At 38.3% G+C, this 20,501-nt stretch overlaps 1 pseudogene; it reads right to left on the reverse strand.

The window, feature by feature from the left end:
- Nucleotides 1-11,189: 11,189 nt before the first annotated feature.
- Nucleotides 11,190-20,291, reverse strand: LOC102391614 (annotated as a pseudogene).
- Between the last annotated feature and the right edge of the window lie 210 nt (nt 20,292-20,501).

Here is a 20,501-nt window from a genome sequence, read left to right on the forward strand (position 1 = left end):
TACAAAGCATGCTCAATGGTTGGAAAATCAACCAGATAATATAATTAGAAAATGCCCAAACATTTAGAAACTAAATAACACATATCTAAATAACTCATGAGTCAAAGAGAAATCAAAGGGAAAGTACAGAGCATGTTGAAATGAATGAAAATGAAAACAACACTTCAAATTTTGTGAGATAATGATAAAGTAATGTCTGCAAAGAAATGTATAGCATTAAGGACCTTTAATTAATTAATTAATTTTTTAAAGACGATTTTAAATGACTTGGATTTCACCTAAAGAAGGAGCTTCCCTGTGTGGCACAGATGGTAAAGAATCTGCCTTCAGTGCAGGAGACCCAGGTTTGATTCTGGTCAGGAAGATCCCTGAGAGAAGGGCATGGCAACCCACTTCAGTTTTCATGCCTGGAGAAGTCCATGTACAGAGGAGCCTGGAGGGCTACAGTCCATAGTGTCACAAAAGAGTTGGACACAACTGAACAACTAATACTTTCATCTTAAGAAACCAGAAAATACAGGAAAAATCCAAACTCAAAGTAAGTAGCAGAAAGTAAATTTGAATAGAAATCAATGCAGGCAAAAATAGGGAAGCAATAAAAAGCAAACAAACAAAAATCAATGAAATTTTAAAAGGATTTAAGAGAGCCAATAAAGTTTATAAATCCTAGTTAGACAGATAGGGGAAAAAATTAGAGAAAACATAAGTTACCAAATATTAGGAATGAGAAAGGTGCTATCACTTTAGATTCTATAAATATTAGAAGAATTCTAGGGAAATGTTATAGAAAACTTTATATTAATAAATTTGAACATCTTATATGTTAATGGGTAAATTCCCTGAAAGGTGAAAATAACCTGGAGGACTTTATAGTGAATGATATAAGCCAGATAAAGAGAAATAGTGTATGGTACCAACTAGCTTTACAAATAGCTGAAGAAAGAAGAGAAGCAAAAAGCAAGGGAGAAAGGAAAAGGTATACCCAACTAAGCACAGAGTTTCAGAGAATAGAAAGGAGAGACAACAAGGCTTTCTTCAATGAGCAATGCAAAGAAATAGAGGAAAACAACAGAAGAGGAAAGACTAGAGATATCTTCAAGAAAATTGGAAATGTTAAAGGGAAATTTCATCCAAATATGGACATAATAAAGGACAGTAATGGGAAAGACATAATAGAAGCAGAAGAGATCAAGAAGAGATGGAAAGAATACACAGAGGAACTATACAAAAAGAGATCTTAATGACCTGGATAACCATGATAGTGTGGTCACTCACCCATAGCCTGATATTCTGGAGTGTGAAATCAAGTGGGCCTTAGGAAGCACTTCTGTCAAAAAAGCTAGTGGAGGCAATGGAATTCCAGCAGAGCTATTTAAAATTCTAAAAAATGATGCTTTCAAAGTGCTGCACTCCATATGTCAGCAAATTTGGAAAACCCAACAGTGGCCACAGGACTGGAAAAGATCAATCCTCATCCCAGTTCCCGAGAAGGGCAGTACAAAAGAATGTTCAAACTACTAGGCAATTGCATTCATCTCCAATGCTAGTAAGATTATTCTCAAAATTCTGCATTCTTGGCTTTAGCATTATGTGAACTGAGAACTTCCAGTTTTTCAAGCTGGGTTCAGAAAAAGCAGAGGAACCAGAGATCAAATTGCAAACATTTACTGGATCATACAGAAAGCAAGAAAATTCCAGAAAATCATCTACTTTGTTTCATTGACTATGCTAATGCCTTTGACTGTATGGATCATAACAAACTGGAAAACTCTTAAGGAAATGGGAATATCAGCCTGTCTTACCTATCTCCTGAGAAATCTACATGCAGGTCAAGAAACAATAGCTAGAACCTTGTATGGAACAACTGATTGGTTCAGGATTGGTAAAGGAATACGACAAGGCTGTTTATTGTCACCCTACTTATTTAATTTATGCACAGAGTGCATCATGAGAAATGCCAGGCTGGGCGAGTTATAAGCTGGAATCAATACTGCTGGGAGAAATATCAACAACCTCAGATATGTGGGAGATACCATTCTAATGACATAAAGGGAAGAGGAACTAAAAAAACTATTGATGAGGGTGAAGGAGGAGAGTGGAAAAACCAGCTCTTTATATTAAAAAAAAAAAAAAAGAAAACAAAACTAAGATCATGACATCTGGTATGATGGCAAACAGAAGGGGAAAATGTGGAAGCAGTGACAGATTTCTTTTTCTTGGACTCTATAATCACTGCAGATGGCGACTGCAGCTAAGGAAATAGAAGATGATTGCTTCATGTAAGGAAAGCTTTGACAAAACTAGACAGTGTGTTAAAAAGCACAGACATCACTTTACTGACAAAGCTCCATGTAGTCAAGGCTATAATCTTTCCAGTAGTCACCTACAGTTGTGAGGTGGACCATAAAGAATGCTGAGCACCGAAGAATTGATGCTTTTGAACTGTGGTGCTGAGAAGACTCTTGAGAGTTCCCAGAACAGCAAGGCGATCAAATTAGTCAATCTTAAAGGAAATCAACCTTGAATATTCATTGGAAAAACTGATGCTGAAGCTGAAACTCCAATACTTGAGACACCTGATACAAACAGCCAACTCATTGGAAAAGACCCTGATGCTGGGAAAGATTGACTGAAGAAGGAGAAAGAGGGCAACAGAGGATGAGATGGTTGAAGGGCATCACTGATGCAATGGATATGAACTTGGGCAAACTCCAGGAGATGGTAAGGGACAGGGAAGTCTGGTGTGCTGCAGTCCATGGGGTCTCAAAGAAACATGACTTGGACACTGATAAACCACTTATATGTGGAACCTTTAAAAAAGCAAGGCAGTGGGGATAAAAAAAAAAAAAAAAGTGAAGTTGAATTCAGAAACAGTAGAATGATGGTTGCCAGAGGCTGAAGAATGGGGGAAATGAGTAGATGGTCAAAGAGTATAAGATGAATAAATTCTGATGATGTATTGTGCAGCATGGCCATAAAGTTAATAATACTCTTTTTGAAATTTGCTGAGAGTAAATCTTAAGCATTCTGACTAAAAAACAATAATAAATAAGTTGGACTTTTTTATTATTGGACTTTACAATCACTGCAGATGGTGACTGCAGCTAAGAAAATAGAAGACCACAGCTAAGAAAATAGAAGTAAAAGTTAACTGTGTATAGCAACGGATGTGTTTAATTAACTTGATTGTAGGAATCATTTCACAGTGTATATGTATATAAAATCATTACATTGTATGTTTAAAATATATTACAGTTTTGTCAATTGCACCTTAAGAAAAATGGGGAGAAAAATAGATAGCTTAAATATACATGTTTGAAGGGGAATTTGTACTTACAAACCTTGAGTACATGAGTATTCCAGATCCAGAGGCATCAGTAGTGAATTCTTGATTGTAATGTTTGTTTCAGGGAGATAGACATATGTCAAAACTTCTCATATCATATGCATTAAATTTATACAGATTTTATTTGCTAATTGTACTTCAGTAAAGTTGCAAAAAGAATCAACCATTTCTAAAAACAGAAAATTAAAGATTATACTCAGATTCATGTAATTATTTTTACTTTTGACACTTAAGAGAGTAGCTTTTCCTTTTTAGGTTTCTCAGTCTGGCTTTTCCCTGAGGTTATCCATTCTCACTTTTTGCAATGTACTTAAATCTTCAATACCACCATATTTTCTGTAGTAGCCACTCAATAAAATATTTGTTGAATGAATGGTTTTTTGAATGAATGCATGGTAAACTGAAGTCAAAAAATATTCATTATATATCTTTATTTCAAATATTGCCTTTTTTTCCTTCAGTATTCTCTCACTAAGATTTTAAAATTTTACTCTGTAACACCTTTTCTTATTTGTCAAGTCTGGACATATCTCCAGGGCTTACCCTTAATGCAAAATGTCCTGTTCCACTGGTTTTGGGTTACCAGACAATCTTGCATAGGGTTGTGTCTCAGCTGCTATAGAGAAGCAAATGCCCACTTGGATTTTTCTTGATAAATAATTTATGCCTCATTCTTGTGTAAACCCTAGAGAACTAAATGGATTTTAAATGCAGTTTTTTTTTTTTTTTTTTCTCTTGCTTTCTGGGTTGGCATAGGGAGCATGACTTTTAGAAGTTTCAGTCTGTCTGAAAATGACATGAATAGTGTTTGAGAAAAATGTGAAATATATTTAAGTGACAATGGAATAGCAAGAAATAGTTGTTTTTCCAATTTCAGATATAATGTTTCCATAAAAAGACTGTGGCTGTATAGGGAGACCCAAGATGAACAGGTCATGGTGGAGAGTTCTGACGAAACGTGGTCCACTGGAGAAGGGACTGGCAAACCACTCCAGTATTCTTGCCTTGAGAACCATTAACAGTAAGAAAAGGAAAAAAGATAAGACAGTAGAAGATGAACTCTCCAGGTCAGTAGGTGCTCAATATGCTACTGGAGAAGAGTGGAGAAATAACTCCAGAAAGAATGAAGAGATGTAGCCAAAGCAAAAACAACATGCTGTTGTGGATGTGACGGGTGATGGAAGTAAAGTCCAACAATGTAAAGAACAATATTGCATAGGAAACTGAAATGTTAGGTCCATGAATCAAGGCAAATAGCAAGTGGTCAAACAAGAGATAGCAAGAGTGAACACTGACATTTTAGGAATCAGTAAATTAAATTGAGAACTTCCCTTGTGGCTCAGATGATAAAGCCTCTGCCTACAATGTGGGAGACTTGGATTCAATCCCTGGGTGGGGAAGATCTCCTGGAGAAGGGAATGGCAACCCACTCCAGTATTCTTACCTGGAAAATACCATAGATGGAAGAATCTGGTAGGGTACAGTCCATAGGGCCGCAAAGAGTTGGACTTAGTGAAATTAAAATGGACTGGAATGGGCAAATTTAACTCAGATGACCATTATATCTACTACTGTGGGCAAGAATCCCTTAGAAGAAATGGAGAAGCCCTTGTAGTCAACAAAATTCAGTACTTGGGTGCAATCTCAAAAAATGACAGAATGATTTCTGTTTATTTCCAAGGCAAACCATTCAATTTCACAGTAATCCAAGTCTATGTCCCAACCAGTAATGCTGAAGAAGCTGAAGTTGAATGGTTCCATGAAGACCTATGACCCTGTAGAACTAACACCAAAAAAAAAAAAAAAAATCCTTTTCATTATAGGTGACTGGAATGCAAAAGTAGCAAGTTAAGAAATACCTGGAGTAACAAAAGTTTGGACTTGGAGTACAGAATGAAGCAGGGCAAAGGCTAACAGAGTTTTGCCAAGAGAATGCTCTGGTCATAGCAAACACCCTCTTCCAACAACACAAGAGGTGACTCTACACATGCACATCACCATATGGTCAATACTGAAAACATATTGACTATATTCTTTGCAGCCAAAGATGGAGAAGCTCTATACAGTCAGCAAAAACAAGACCTGGGGCTGACTGTAGCTCAGATCATTAACTCCTTATTGCCAAATTCAGACTTAAATTGAAGAAAGTACGGAAAACCAGGTATGATCTAAAGCAAATCCCTTGCAAATATACAGTGGAAGTGACAAATAGATTCAAGGGATTATATCTGATAGACAGAATACCTGAAGAACTATGGACAGAGGTTTGGGACCTTGTACAAGAGGCAGTCATCAAGACCATCCCCAGGAAAAAGAAATCCAAAAAGGCAAAATGCTTATCTGAGAAGGCCTTACAAATAGCTGAAAAAAGAAGAGAAGATAAAGGCAAAGGAAAAAAGGAAAGATATACCCATTTGAACACAGAGTTCCAAAGAATTGCAAGGAGATATAAGAAAGCCTTCCTCAGTGGTCAATGCAAAGAAATAGAGGAAAGTAATTGAATGGGAAAGCCTAGATTTCTCTTCAAGAAAATTAGAGACAACAGAGGAACAATTCATGCAAAGATGGGCTCAATAAAGGACAGAAATGGCATGGACCTAACAGAAGCAGAAGATATTAAGAAAAGGTGGCAAGAATACATAGAACAGCTATACAGAAAAGATCTTCACAACCTAGATAACCATGATGGTGTGATCACTCATCTAGAGCCAGACATCCTGGAGTCCAAAGTCAGGTAGGCATTAGGAAGCATCACTAAGAACAAAGCTAGTGGAGGTGATGGAATTCCAGCTGAAATTTGTCAAGCCCTAAAAGCTGATGCTATGAAAGTGCTGCACTGAGTATGTCAGCAAATTTGAAAAACTCAGCAGTGGCCACCAGACTGGGAAAGATCAGTTTCATTCCAATCCCAAATAAATGCAATGCCAAAGAATGTTCAAACTACTGCAAAATTGCAGTCATCTTACACACTAGCAAAGTAATGCTTACAATTCTCCAAGAGAGGCTTCAACAGTACATGAACTGTGAACTTCCAGATGTTCAAGCTGGATTTAGAAAAGGCACAGGAACCAGAGATCAAATTGCCAACATCTGCTGGATCACTGATAAAGCAAGGGAGTTCCAGAAAAATATCTACTTTTACTTTAGTGACTATGTCAAAGCCTTTGCCTGTGTGGATCAAAACAAACTGTGGAGAATTCTTCAAGAGAAGGGAATACCAGATCACCTTACCTGACTCCTGAGAAATCTCTATCCAGGTCAGAAAGCAACAGTTAGAACTGGACATGGAACAGACTAGTTTCAAATCGGGAAAGGAGTACTTCAAGGCTGCATATTGTCACCCTGCTTATTTAACTTATGTGCAGAGTACATCATGTGAAATGCCTGGCTGGATGAAGCACAAGATGAAATCAAAATTGCCAGAAGAAATATCGATAACCTCAGATGTGCAAATGACACCACCCTTGTGGCAGAAAGTGAAGAAGAACTAAAGAGCCTCTTAATGAAAGAGGAGTGAAAAAGTTGGCTTAAAACTCAGCATTCAACAAATTAAATCTTGGCAACCAGTCTCATCATTTCATGGCAAATAGATGAGAAAACAATGGAAACAGTGAGAATCTTTATTTTGGGGGGCTCCCAAATCACTGCAGATGGTGACTGCAGCCCTGAAATTAAAAGATATTTGCTCCTTGGGAGAAAAGCTATGACCAACGTAGACAGAATATTAAAAAGCAGAGATGTTACTATGCTGAGAAAGGTCCTTCTAGTCAAAGCTATGTTTTTTTTCCAGTAGTTGTGTATGGATGTGAGAAATGGACCATAAAGGAAGCTGTGTGCCAAAGAACTGATGGCTTTGAACTGAGGTTTGGAGAAGACTAATGAGAATCCCTTGGACTGCAGGGAGATCAAATCAGTCAATCATAAAGGAAATCAGTCCTGAATATTCATTGGAAGGACTGATGCTGAAGCTGAAACTCCAGTATTTTGTCCACCTGATGTGAAGAACTGACTCACTGGAAAAGACCCTGATGCTGGGAAAGATTGAAGGCAGGAGGAGAAGGGGATGACAGAGGATGGGATGGTTGGATGACATCACCGACTCGATAGACATGAGTTTGAGCAAGCTTTGGGAGTTGGTGGTGGACAGGGAAGCCTGGCATGCTGCAGTTCATGGGGTCGGGAAGGGTTGGATATGACTCAGCAAGTGAACTGAACTGAAGATGACAAATTTGTTTTCTATATCTTTCAAACTGTTTTTCTGTTTTATATATACATTTTACTATTTTGATTCCAAATATAAGTGATATCATACACTATTTTGATTATTTTTTATATGATACTAAGTAAGGTATTGTACAATGTAACATTCTAAGTCAACAAGTGTTGATACTCATGAATTGGCCGCTATTGTGTGGGTTTCTGATAAACATCATTTCAGCTATGATTAACATAGCTAAAAACTGTGCAACTCTTACAACTACCAATTAAACTGTAGCTCCAGATGTTCCATACCCAGAACTACAGCTCTACAAGGTGGTTGGTGCATGAAACTGATTACATCCAAGCCGTCAGTTTTGTCATATCTTATGCGTGTTTATACTAGGCTACCACTAGTTCTCACATACTTACAATGTGAGGTTCAATATAATTGTCATCATAGCTCACATAACCCAGGAAAAAAGCAAAATAAATATTTTAAAGGGATCTACCCTACACTGAGACTCACAAGGATTTTCAATAGAATGGGATACAGTTGGAAGGAGCCTTTCAAGTCACCTGATATGTTTCCTGCACATTGCACCTTCCTTCCTGGCCAGTTACTATCATGATTTCAGAAAATTAGCAAACTACTCATCAGAAAAAAGTTTGTCAGCATTCTGTTTTTATCTAAAAGAATATTCACCAGGATTGCCCTGGTGATCCAGGGGCTAAGCCTCCAAGCTCCCAGTGCAGGAGTTCAGTCCCTGCTGGAGGATTGAGATCCCACATACCTCAGCTAGAAGATCCTGTGTGCAGAAAGTAAGACCTGGTACAGCCAAATAAATACCTAAATATGAATATCAAAAAAAAGAACATTCACTTACAGAATTTTAGAGGATATGTACAACAATCTTACATATACCTTCCTTTAAAGTCAGATGAGTGTGGGGTTGTTGACCAGAAATTTATATGACCTAAGAAGAGAACAGTATTCATTGGCAAAGTTTTGATCAATATTTTTGTAAATATCAGTGGATACACATTCTGACACCAATAGGTCCCAGAGTTCAGCCTCAAATTAAAAAAATTAATAAAAAGATCTAGATAAGAAGGTGTGTGCTTGTTGGTGTTAGAAAAGCACAGAGGGTTCTCTGGCTCATACTGTAAATGATGATTTCTCTTGTAAACAGGAGTCTGAGTATGTATGGCATTTGTAAAGATCATTATTTTCCCCCATTCACATTGCACAATCACTATGAATTAATATTTGCTATATAAGAGCTATTTTTATGTTTCATGTTTTAATATTTATCTATTGGAAAAGCAAGAAGAATCCTCATCATGAATTTTGATGGTGTCAGAGTTTTGTTTGTTAACGCCCTGGGCTGTTCTGCTAAAGCCTTGGATCCCCTTCCCTCTCCTACCACATTCTGTGGTGTACCAACTGGCCAATAATTTAGGCTTCCTTCACTCTGGGCCTCATCCATGCTCTGTGGTGGGTGTGAGTGTTGGAGATATTGAGGGTGAGAGAGTAACTGAAGTACAGTAGATATTTATCCTGTGTTTGAAAAGGAAATGTGCTGCCCTTCTGGAGATAAGCAATATAAGGCTAAGAATTGGGGGTTGTTAATAAAGGGACTTAGAGAAAACAGTTTTCTTGTTTTTAGTTTTTTCTTATAACCCCAAGAAGGACATATTAAACAGGTTTAAATATGTCTTATGTTTCTACTTCACAGAGAAATCTGACATCCTGACATAGCCTTTGTGCTGTGGAAATAAAATATTTGAGCTATAAAAAAAGAAAGAGATGACTTCCCCCATACACCATGGTCCCTGTCCCACTGATGCCCATCTGGAGTAAGCAATAACTATCTAGGGGGCAGATTTATAGCAGATTGCGGGACTGACCAGAAGTAAAATGAGAAATGACCCTCAGTGGACCTGAGTCAATAGGAAGGTAAACTTGCTGTCTTGATTTCTGTGTCCAATGAAACCAGAAATACTTCTGCTTCTCCTTCTGCACCCTGGACCAACGTCATTACTGGGACACAGACACAGCCCTGGGTGGAGGCTGTGAGGTATTAGAAAAGCAGGGTGTTTCTAGAAATTAGAGTGTTGTTTCTGGAAAGGAGAAGGTTGAAATTTTCTGTTATTTTCTATCTCTGTTCTTTTAGTAGTTACTTAACTTAAAATGACTCCTGGTGGCTCAGACAGTAAAGAGTCTGCCTGCAATGTGGTTGACCCAGGTTCGGTCCCTGGGTTGGGAAGATCCTCTGGAGAAGGAAATGGCAACCCACTCCAGTAATCTTACCTGGAAAGTCCCGTGGACCGAGGAGCCTGGTAGTCTACAATCCAATCCATGGGGTTGCAAAGAGTCAGACACGGCTGAGCAACTAAACTTTAAATTTAACTTAAAATGATCAATTTCTCCTCCTCCCCAAGGTGGAATTCTTTATTTCACAGGTCCATGCAGATGACTTTGGGGAAGAAGGAGGATCTTGGAATGGATTAATACAATTCTGATGACTCATTTTTTGATGCAAATGAAGTAATTTTTATTCTCCTAAGTTTCCAATAACCAGTCATAAAATAAGAAATTTGCAGACTCATGCTAAGGGCTTTCCACTGTGCCTGCTTTCCTGACAGGCTGTAACCACATGTGTTTCACAGGTCACTTTCAGGAAGAACTCACACCATTTCTGGCCATTTTCTCCATCCTGAGTTTTCCAAAATCACTTTGTATCAGTTCTCTGTTGCCACTGTAAAAGGTACCACAAGCTTACTGGTATAGAAAACACACGTTTATCACCTTACAATTTCTGTAGATTAGGGATCTGATCTGGGCCTTATTGTTGTTGGCACCCATGTTCCTTTCTGAAGGCACTAAAGGATAGGTCCTTTTCTTTGCCCTTTCCAGTGTCTAAAAAGCCCACATTCCTCGGCTTGAGATCCCCTTTCTTGTCTTCAGAGCCTGCAATGGCTAGTTGAGATCCTTTCACATCATGTAACTCCAACAATCTCTTCTGTCTTCCTTTATCATTGTGATTATATGGAACCTACCCAGGTAATCCAGGATAATCTCCCTATTTAAAATTCAGCTGATTATCAAGCTTGATTACATCTCCTTCCAAATTTAATTTCTTTTTGCTGCATAATCTAACATATTCACTGGTTTGGGGCATTACGATATGAATATCACTAAGAGTTCACTATTCTGTCTGCCATATACCCTATCGTCCTTACCTCTTTCCTTGGCTACAAATGTACATATTCAATGCTTGCAGGATAACTTAACCAAGAGTTCTCACCAGTTCCTTGAACGTAACTCATGTTCTTTCTCAAGAAAAACTTTTCTTCATCAAGATTTTCTTTTGTTGATAATTACTCTCTTACTTGGCACTTTCCTGGTGGCTCAGATAGTAAAGAATGTGCCTGCAGTGCAGGAGACCTGGGTTTAATCCCTGAGTCAAGAAGATCCCCTGGAGAAGGGTAATGGCTCAGTTCATTTCAGTCACTCAGTTGTGTCTGACTCTTTGCGACCCCATGGACCACAGCACTCCATGCCTCCCTGTCCATCACCAACTCCCTGAGTTTACTCAAACTCATGTCCATTGAGTCGGTGATGCTATCCAACCATCTCATCCTCTGTTGTCCCCTTCTCCTCCTGCCCTCAATCTTTCCCAGCATCAGGGTCTTTTTCAATGAGTCAGCTCTTCGCATCAGGTGGCCAAAGTATTGGAGTTTCAGCTTCAACATAAATCTTTCCAATGAACACTCAGGACTGATTTCTTTTAGGATGGACTGGTTGGACCTCTGTGCAGTCCAAGGGACTCTCAAGAGTCTTCTCCAACACCACAGTTCAAAAGCATCAATTCTTTGGAACTCAGCTTTCTTTATGGTTCAACTCTCACATCCATACATGACTACTGGGAAAACCATAGCCTTGACAAGATGGACCTTTGTTGGAAGAGTAATGTCTCTGCTTTTTAATATGCTGTCTAGATTGGTCATAACTTTCCTTCCAAGGAGTATGTGTCTTTTAATTGCATGGCTGCAATCACCATCTGTAGTGATTTTGGAGCCCCCAAAATAAAGTCAGCCACTGTTTCCACTGTTTCCCCATCTATTTGCCATGAAGTGATTGGACCGGATGCCATGATCTTAGTTTTCTGAATGTTGAGCTTTAATCCCACTTTTTCACTCTCCTGTTTCACTTTCATCAAGAGGCTCTTGATGATCTCCAGGAAGATCCCCTTGAGAAGGGTGATGGCTAGCCACTCCAATATTCTTGTCTAGAGAATTCCATGGACAGAGGAGCCTGATGGCTACAGTCTATGGGGTCTCAAAGATTCAGACATGGCTGAGCAACTAACACATTCTCTTACTCACTTGGTCTTAAGTTTCAGAATTATGGTAGAGTACTCTTTTTTTTCCCCTCCATTTCCATCAAAATCAAGCATGAAATCAGTTTTGTATAATTCTGTAATGTTTCTGAAGTCTCTGTTTATTTCAAGCCCAATTGTTAGTACTGAGTTTGGATCCTCATTATATCTCAACCAAATTTAATAAACTATTAACACATTTCCCAGTCTTTAACCCTGCTCTTCACATTCCAGTTTAACCTATACCTACTCTGGACTGGGCTCTAGGCAATTCTGGTCATACCACTCTCTAATTCACCTTCTTAGAAGTCTTTAGTGACATCCCTTCCATATGATAGTCACATGTTTCCACAATATGGTCACAGATCACAATCAACATTCTACAACATTTGGATTCTCATTTAATCCTCAAAACAACAGTGTTAGGTGGGACTTTGCAAAACCACTTGAAGCCAAGAGAGATTACTGATCTTGATCAAGGTCATCCAGTATGTAAATAGCATAATTGAGGCTTGACCGTCTTCTCCCAGGTTCATTGCTGTTTGCATAACCATCTTGGTAACTTTATTTCCTGCTACTCCTCTAACATGCAGACCATGATGGGCTTTCAGTCTTCCCCAATCTTTAACAACTTCTTAGTTTTTTGTTTTTGCTTAAGATACCTATTCTTTGTAATTTCATTTGTCCTCAAACCGTCCCTGCTTACAAAAATTAAATCCATCCTTAAGGCCTATTTTAAAAGTTGTGATCTTCATTAAGCCTTTGGCATCATTCATTACTTTGATCTTTCTTGCCAAATTGTTTTGCCAAAACTTATTGAGACTTGTATTAAAGTTATTTGGCCCCTTGACTTAAACCATAATCTGCTTGTTGGCATGCAGTCTAAAGGTTAATACATGTGTTACCAAGCCCAAGCTTGCATTGCTCACTGCATGCAGGCCAATATACAGAGAGAAGAAGCGATGGGGCAACGAATAGAGACTATTCAGAAGGCCAGCAGAAATAGATGATGGATTAGTGTCCCAAAGAACCATCTTACCAGAGTTAGAAACCAAGCTTCTTTTGTACCAAAAGGAAAGGGGATGCAGTTGGTTGTTGCAGAACTCCTGGTGCTGACCAGATCCCAGAGGGAATGTGATAATTCTTTGTTTTTGCAGCTGTCCAGTTAGGTCTGGTCACTGTGTTCCTGCAAACTCTCACCAAGGCAAGTGTTATTTTCTGTTCTCCAGCCTTTTATCTGTAAGTGAATGAAAAGTATTATGGCTTAAAGGTCAAGCCTGGGAGGCAGAGCCTTGAGAAAAGGCTATTATGTATATTTTAAGCTATAGGGAATGTTCTTTTACTGTTTGACTAGACAAAGTTGCAGACCCAGCATGACTAAGCACAGGCAAAGGAGCACTAAGGTTAGAGCTAGTCAAGTTTGTTCTTCTCTGTTAAACATGGACTTTGGAGCCAAACTTCCTGGATTTAAATCCTGACTTTGCTCTTATTGATTGTGTGGCCTTCAGAAAATTAATCAGTATTTCTGTACCTATCAGTAAAATGGGGTCAATTGCTGGTGCTTATTCGATAGACTTGTATGAGGATCGAGTGAATTGATATTCTTAAGGCACTTCGAACTATATGTCTCAAAGTAAGTACTTAATAATTTTAGCTTATGATTCTGGTTATTACCTTCTTAAGTTTTGCATTATATACTTCCTCAACACATAGATGCAGATACAATGTAAATAAAAATTGCATAATTAGATCCTTTATCTTGATTTCTCTACAGCAAGCTATTTTATTCCAATAGTCTCAACACAATCATTGTCTGCCTTTCAGATCAGCTCCCTTTTTATGTTACGGAGGCCTGGCGTGCTGCGATTCATGGGGTCACAAAGAGAAGGACACCACTGAGCGACTGAACTGAACTGAACTACAACTGAGTTTTATGATGCTGATAGAGATACAAAAGCATCTGCCATTTTTTCATATGATACCAAGGTAGAAAGAGTTACCAATACAATAGAAAAATCAATCAAGGTTCAAAATTATCATTAAATAAGAATGCTGATCAGAATCCAATAAGATTTTTTATGACGTAATTAAACTCTTACACTTTTTATTCCATAAAATTTTATTCAATTTCTATCCCAAATTATATATACATTTATTTTTTCTTGGGGATGGCTTTGATAATGGCCTCCTGTACCATGTCACAAACCTCCATCCATAGTTCTTCAGGTACTCTATCAGATCTAATCCTTTGAATCTATTTGTCAATTTTACTGTATAATTGTAAGAGGTTTGATTTAGTTTATACCTGAATGGTCCACTGTTTTTTTTCTACCTTCTTCAATTCAAGTTTGAATTTTGCAACAAGGAATTCATGATCTGCATCACAGTCAGCTCCAAGTCTTGTCTTTGCTGACTGTATAGAATTTCTCCATCTTCAATTGCAAAGAACATAATCAATCTGATTTCAGTATTGGCCATCTGGCTATGCCCATGTGTAGAGTCATTTCTTGTGTTGTTGGAAGAGGGTGTTTGCTATGACCAGTGTGTCTTCTTGGCAAGACTCTTAGCCTTTGTGCTTCTTCATTTTGTACTCCCAGGCCAAACTTGCCTGTTACTGCAGGTATCTATTAACTTCCTACTTCTGCATTCCAGTCCCGTATGATAAAAAGGACATATTTGGGGGTGTCAGTTATAGAAGGTCTTGGAGGTCATCATAGAACTGTTCAGCTTATTCAGCATTAGTGATCAGGGCATAGACTTGGATTACTGTGATACTGAATGGTTTGCCTTGGAAATGAACATAGACCATTCTGTCATTTTTGAGAGTGCAACAAAGAACTGCATTTCAGATTCTTTTGTTGACTATGAGGACTACTCCATTTCCTCTAGGGGATTTTGTCTACAGTAGCAGATACAAGAAAAAGAAATGCAAAAAGGCTAAATGATTGTCTGAAGAGAATAGTTGAGAAAAGAAGAGAAGCAGAAAGTAAAGGAGAAAAGGAAAGATATACACATGTTATTACAAAGTTCCAAGGAATAGCAAGGAGAGGTAAGAAAGCCTTCCTCCATGGTCAATGCAAAGAAATAGAGGAAACAGTAAAATGGGAAAGACTAGAGATCTCTTCAAGAAAATTAGAGATACAAAGGGAACATTTCATGCAAATATGGGCTCAGTAAAGAATAGAAATGGCATGGACCTAACAGAAGCAGAAGATATTAAGAAGAGGTGGCAAGAATACACAGTAAACTATACAAAAAAGATCTTCATGACCCAGATAAGTATGATGGTGTGATCACTCACCTAGAGCCAGACATCCTGGAGTCCAAAGTCAGGTGGGCCTTAGAAAGAATCACTATGAACAAAGGTAGTGGAGATGATGGAATTCCAGCTGAACTCTATCAAGTCCTAAAAGATGATGCTGTGCAATGTGCCAGCAAATTTGGAAAACTCAGCAGTGGCCGCAGGACTAGAAAAAGGTCAGTTTTCATTCCAATCCCAAAGAAAGGCAATGCCAAAGAATGTTCAAACTACTGCACAATTGCACTTATCTCACACAGTAGCAAAGTAATGCTTACAATTCTCCAAGAGAGGCTTCAACAGTACATGAACTGTGAAATTTCAGGTGTTCAAGTTGGATTTAGAAGAGGCACAGGAACCAGAGATTAAATTGTGAACATCTGTGGATCATCAAAAAAGCAAGAGAGTTCCAGAAAAACCTCTACCTCTGATTTATTGACTATGCCAAAGACTTTGCTGGTGTTGATCACCACAAACTGTGGAAAATTCTTCAAGACATGGGAGTGCCAAACCACCTTACCTGCCTCCTGAGAAATCTGTATGCAGGTCAAGAAGCAACAGTTAGGACTGGATATGGGATAATGGACTGGTTCCAAATTAGGAAAGAGTATGTCAAGACTGTATATTGTCACCCTGCTTATTTAACTTCTATGCAGAGTACATCATGAGAAATGCCAGGCAGGATGAAACACAAGCTGTAATGAAGATTGCTCAGAGAAATATAAATAACCTCAGATATGCAGATGACTGGAGAAGGCAATGGCACCCCACTCCAGTACTCTTGCCTGGAAAATCCCATGGATGGAGGAGCCCGGTAGGCTGCAGTCCATGGGGTCGCGAAGAGTCGGACACGACTGAGCGACTTCACTATGCAGATGACACCACTTTTACAGTAGAGAGTGAAGAGGAACTAAAGAGCCCCTTGATGAAAGTGAAAGAGGAGATTGAAAATGTTGGCTTAAAACTCAGGATTCAAGAAATGAAGATCATAGCATCCAGTCCCATCCCTTCATGGCAAAGAGATGGGGAAACAATGGAAACAGTGAGTCTATTTTTGGGGGCTCCAAAATCACTGCAGATGGTGACTGCAGCCCTGAAACACAAAGATGCTTACTCCTTGGAAGGAACGTTATGACCAACCTAGACAGCATATTAAAAAACAGAGACATTACTTTGCCAACAAAGTTCCCTCTGGTCAAAGTTATGGTTTTTCCACTAGTCATGTACGGATGTTAAAGTTTGACCATAAAAAATGCTGAGCACTGAAGAACTGATGCTTTTGAACTGTGGTTTTGGAGAAGACTATTGAAAGTCCCTTGGACTTCTAGGAGGTCAAGCTAGTCTATTCTAAAGAAATCAGTACTGAATATTCATTGGAAGGACTGATGCTGAAGCTGAAACTACCATATTTTGGCCACCTGATATGAAGAACTGACTCATTGGAAAAGACCCTGATGCTGGGAAAGATTGAAGGCAGGAGGAGAAGGGGACAACAGAGGATGAGACGATTGTTGGCATCACCTACTCGATAGATATGAGTTTGAGCAAGCTTCCGGAGTTTGTGATGGACAGGGACGCCTGGCATGTTATAGTCGATGGGTTCATAAAGAGTCAAACATGACTGATCAACTGAACTGACCTTAGTTTTCTCATCTGTGAAACAGAGAAATTTCAAGACTATAGTCAAATGCTCTTTATTAGTATCTGAAGGAGTTTTGGCTCTAGAGGAAGGATGGAAAAATCAGCAATATGTAGAGGATAAGGGTCCTAGCTTTGAATTAGACTTGAATCACATGCTAGTTTTAGCTCTACTGGCTTTGCATAAATTTTTCAATCTAAATCTCTTTCTATATGTATAAGTATCTCATTTTCACTAAGGGGTAAATTAATGATTTTATGTGTGAAATACCAAACATGGTGATTGTCACATAGAAATAACTAGAACTTCTAAATATAATTTAATGTTACCATCAAGGTATAAAAAATGAGAAACAAACACATGTTTGCATTAATGTTTTTAATGTAGAGAAAATGGACTTGACCCTTTCAGTCACAGGACCCATAATATATTTGGTGCCAAGGAAGGAAGTAATGACTTTTCCTGCTAAATGGATGGTGAGGGAGGTGGGTGGGGGGTTCAGGGTGGGGAACACATGTACACCCATGGCTGATTCATGTCAATGTATGGAAAAAAAACACTACAGTACTGTAAAGTAGTTAGCCTCCAATTAAAATAAATAAATTTTAAAAATTGGAAGCTGTGAAGAAAAACAAGATAACTCCATTTGGGCAACATAAATCTGAAAACAGCATATAATGGTTCAGCTTTTCAATGTTTGACACAAAAGCCATTCATTCAGACTGGAAATGTCTGGTTATTTCACCCAGAACTCACTGTTACAATCATGCTATTCCAATTAGTTGTCTTTGGAGAGGAAATCTCACCAGATGATACAATTAGACCCAATTTGTACAAATACCAAACACTTGGAACATATTAAAAATGACATTTCCACTTATTTTATAGCATAAATGTTTGTCTTCTGGCATTTGTCAAAAGTGAGCATTTGAAGGAAGTATTTGAAACAACTTTTCAGGATGGAAGGTTAATGATATAGAAATGATACAGGTTACATAGTATAAGAAAACCATGTTTTAGCAATTACTTTTTGATATTTCAACAGTGACTTGCACCTTACTGCAAAGTCATTTCCAAATACCAATCATTCTACCTGAATGAGGCAGAAAGGAAGAAAGCAAAGTCTACAGTATCTTGACTAATCTTTAAAGGTATGTAGTTACTGCTACCAAACTTAAAATACCCATTCAACAAAGGAGATTTCAGTCAAAAGGTACAGGAAGTATCTACTCAGGGCCAGGTTTTAGGGAAACCATGTTGAACTAGACACATGGCTATAGTGACTTACTGTTTAACTGTAATTTCTCACACTAAGATGTGCTAATTAACAAGAGAAAAGTAATAAAGAACTTAAAGTTACACAGGAGAGAAATATTAAAGGAGTATCAGTGACTAGATTTGGTTTCCTATATGTGCTCCCAGTGCATGCTGATGGTCTTCTACTTCTAACAGCTGCCATGCTCTACTTTAGAGGTTTCTCAAGTCCACCTTGTCTGTCCATGGTCAGGTTGGAGAAATGATCCCTCAGGAAATGTTCTCAGTTAAAGAGGGAGAAAACATGGAAAATGGGTAGCCCGGCTAATTTGCTTTGTGTGTGTGTGTGTGTGTGCACGTACACATTTAGTTTTATTGTAACAAAGCAACTTGTACACTTTTAACATTTAAAACTGAGCATTATCTTTCTTTTCTAGTGAAACAAAAAGAAAATTTTAAAAATAAACAGGAACAAAATTACAGTAGAGAATGTCAACTGCAAATAAGATCCTACAGGCTCTGCTGATTCTCCCATTGAGTAGGAGGGCTCGAGTCATCATTAGGAAATAATTTTATTTTAAAAGTGTCATCTTAAGTGCAAGGATGTCCATTAAACATCACAATTAAACATGCCAAAGGAGAAGCCATGTTGTCAAAATGCCCACATAACCCATTCAAACATCTCAAACTGACCATTTGTTGACCTTCTATAACCCCAGTTTTTAAAGCTTTTTTTTTTCTTTTTCTCTTTTTAAACAAGAGAAATTAGACAGATACATGTTGGTAAATGCTAACTGTCCATATTCACACAGAGACACAATGTTATATCTGAGCCCAATATATGGAGAAAGGAGGAAAAAAGCTAGAATTCCATGCACTACTGCACAGGGCCTAGCACCCTCCAGTTTCCAGCAGAGCTAAGGGAGCTGGAGGGTTTCTTCCCCCTACTCCCCGCAAAGCATGGTGGTATTGATCCCATAAAGTTCTTATTGAGACAGGAAGGGATAAAAATGAATTTGGAAAAGGAAGGGGTAGAGACTCTTTTCCCACTGAATTCTGCTGAAGATATTTCCCCCCAAAATAAGTTGTGAACCATGGTATAAAGGAGAAAAGAGACCTCAAAAAGAGGGCAACTGAGCACAAGAGGAGAAGGAAAAAAAAAAAAAAAAAAAAGACTGCAACTTGCTCCCAGGGACTGGAGGGAATTTTAAAAGGCTGGAATCCATCAGTGTTCCATCAGTCATCTTCTTCACCTTTCCTCATCCTCATCTCCTTCATCATCAATATCTCCCAATCTTCTTCCTCTACATCATCGTCATCATCTTCTTCTCCTTCCCCTTTCTCATCCATGTCAGGGACCAAACAGTACTGTAACGGATTTGGCCAAATATCATCATTGACGACCTCTCCTAACTCACCTGCACCTGCATCAGAATGATCAGTAAACCAGGTGAAGAAGCTTTCTGGTTCCTCATGCTGTCTCTTCCTGCTGGCTTGATTCTGTGTTTGACTTGATCATTTCATCAAATCCTTTCCAAGTTTCCATTTAATTTCAGTGGACTTTGAAGATGGATCTCCACTCTTATTCAGATGAAATTCTTTGGAGAGAAGTTTATTTTATTTTATTTTTTTAAATTTTATTTTATTTTTAAACTTTACATAATTGTATTAGTTTTGCCAAACATCAAAATGAATCTGCCACAGGTATACATGTGTTTATTTTTGAAGTAAGGGTTTTCATCAAAATAAAAATTTATTCTGTAACCTGATTTAATGTCTTCAAATTCTGTCACTTCAACTGTTGTCCAATAATGCAGCACCTTTTCATCCTCCTCTCCAAGCAGTGCAGACACTTGTGGATGGCTAACACATGTTGTTACCCCCAAATCTGGGATTTTGACAGTCAGTTTTGACCTCTTCTGAAAAAAACAGTAGGCAAAGTTTATTATATTTCTGTTCTACTTTCAAAATCTCTTCACTGGCTTGTTCATTAAGTCTGTCTATTTCATTTTGTACTTTATTAATATGTTCGATTGCTTCTTGCTGTTCTTTTTTTTCCTTCAGCAAGTTTGAAGAAGCAGATGCCTCATCTGGCCTGAAGGCAAGAGTCAGCCTCACTGTTTTCAGTTTCTTAGCTTGGAGTGGAAGTGAAAACTGGTGTTTGGGAGCCATGCTGGGGAAAAAAGCCAAGAACCCTCCAAGGGGAAGAGAAAGGTACTGCAAGCTCAGAGAACTCTTAATTTGTTTTTTATGTGGGACTGTTCTGAGATGTACTCTATGTTATATCCCAAAAGTTCCCAGTGTAATTGAGTTCCCACTGCCTATACTGGTAACATGATCACTAAGATACTCTGTTTCACCTTCCTTTCCTTCTGTTTCACC

This window comes from Bubalus bubalis, chromosome 3, assembly GCF_019923935.1.
Source record: "Bubalus bubalis isolate 160015118507 breed Murrah chromosome 3, NDDB_SH_1, whole genome shotgun sequence".
NCBI classification, from domain to species: Eukaryota; Metazoa; Chordata; class Mammalia; order Artiodactyla; family Bovidae; genus Bubalus; species Bubalus bubalis.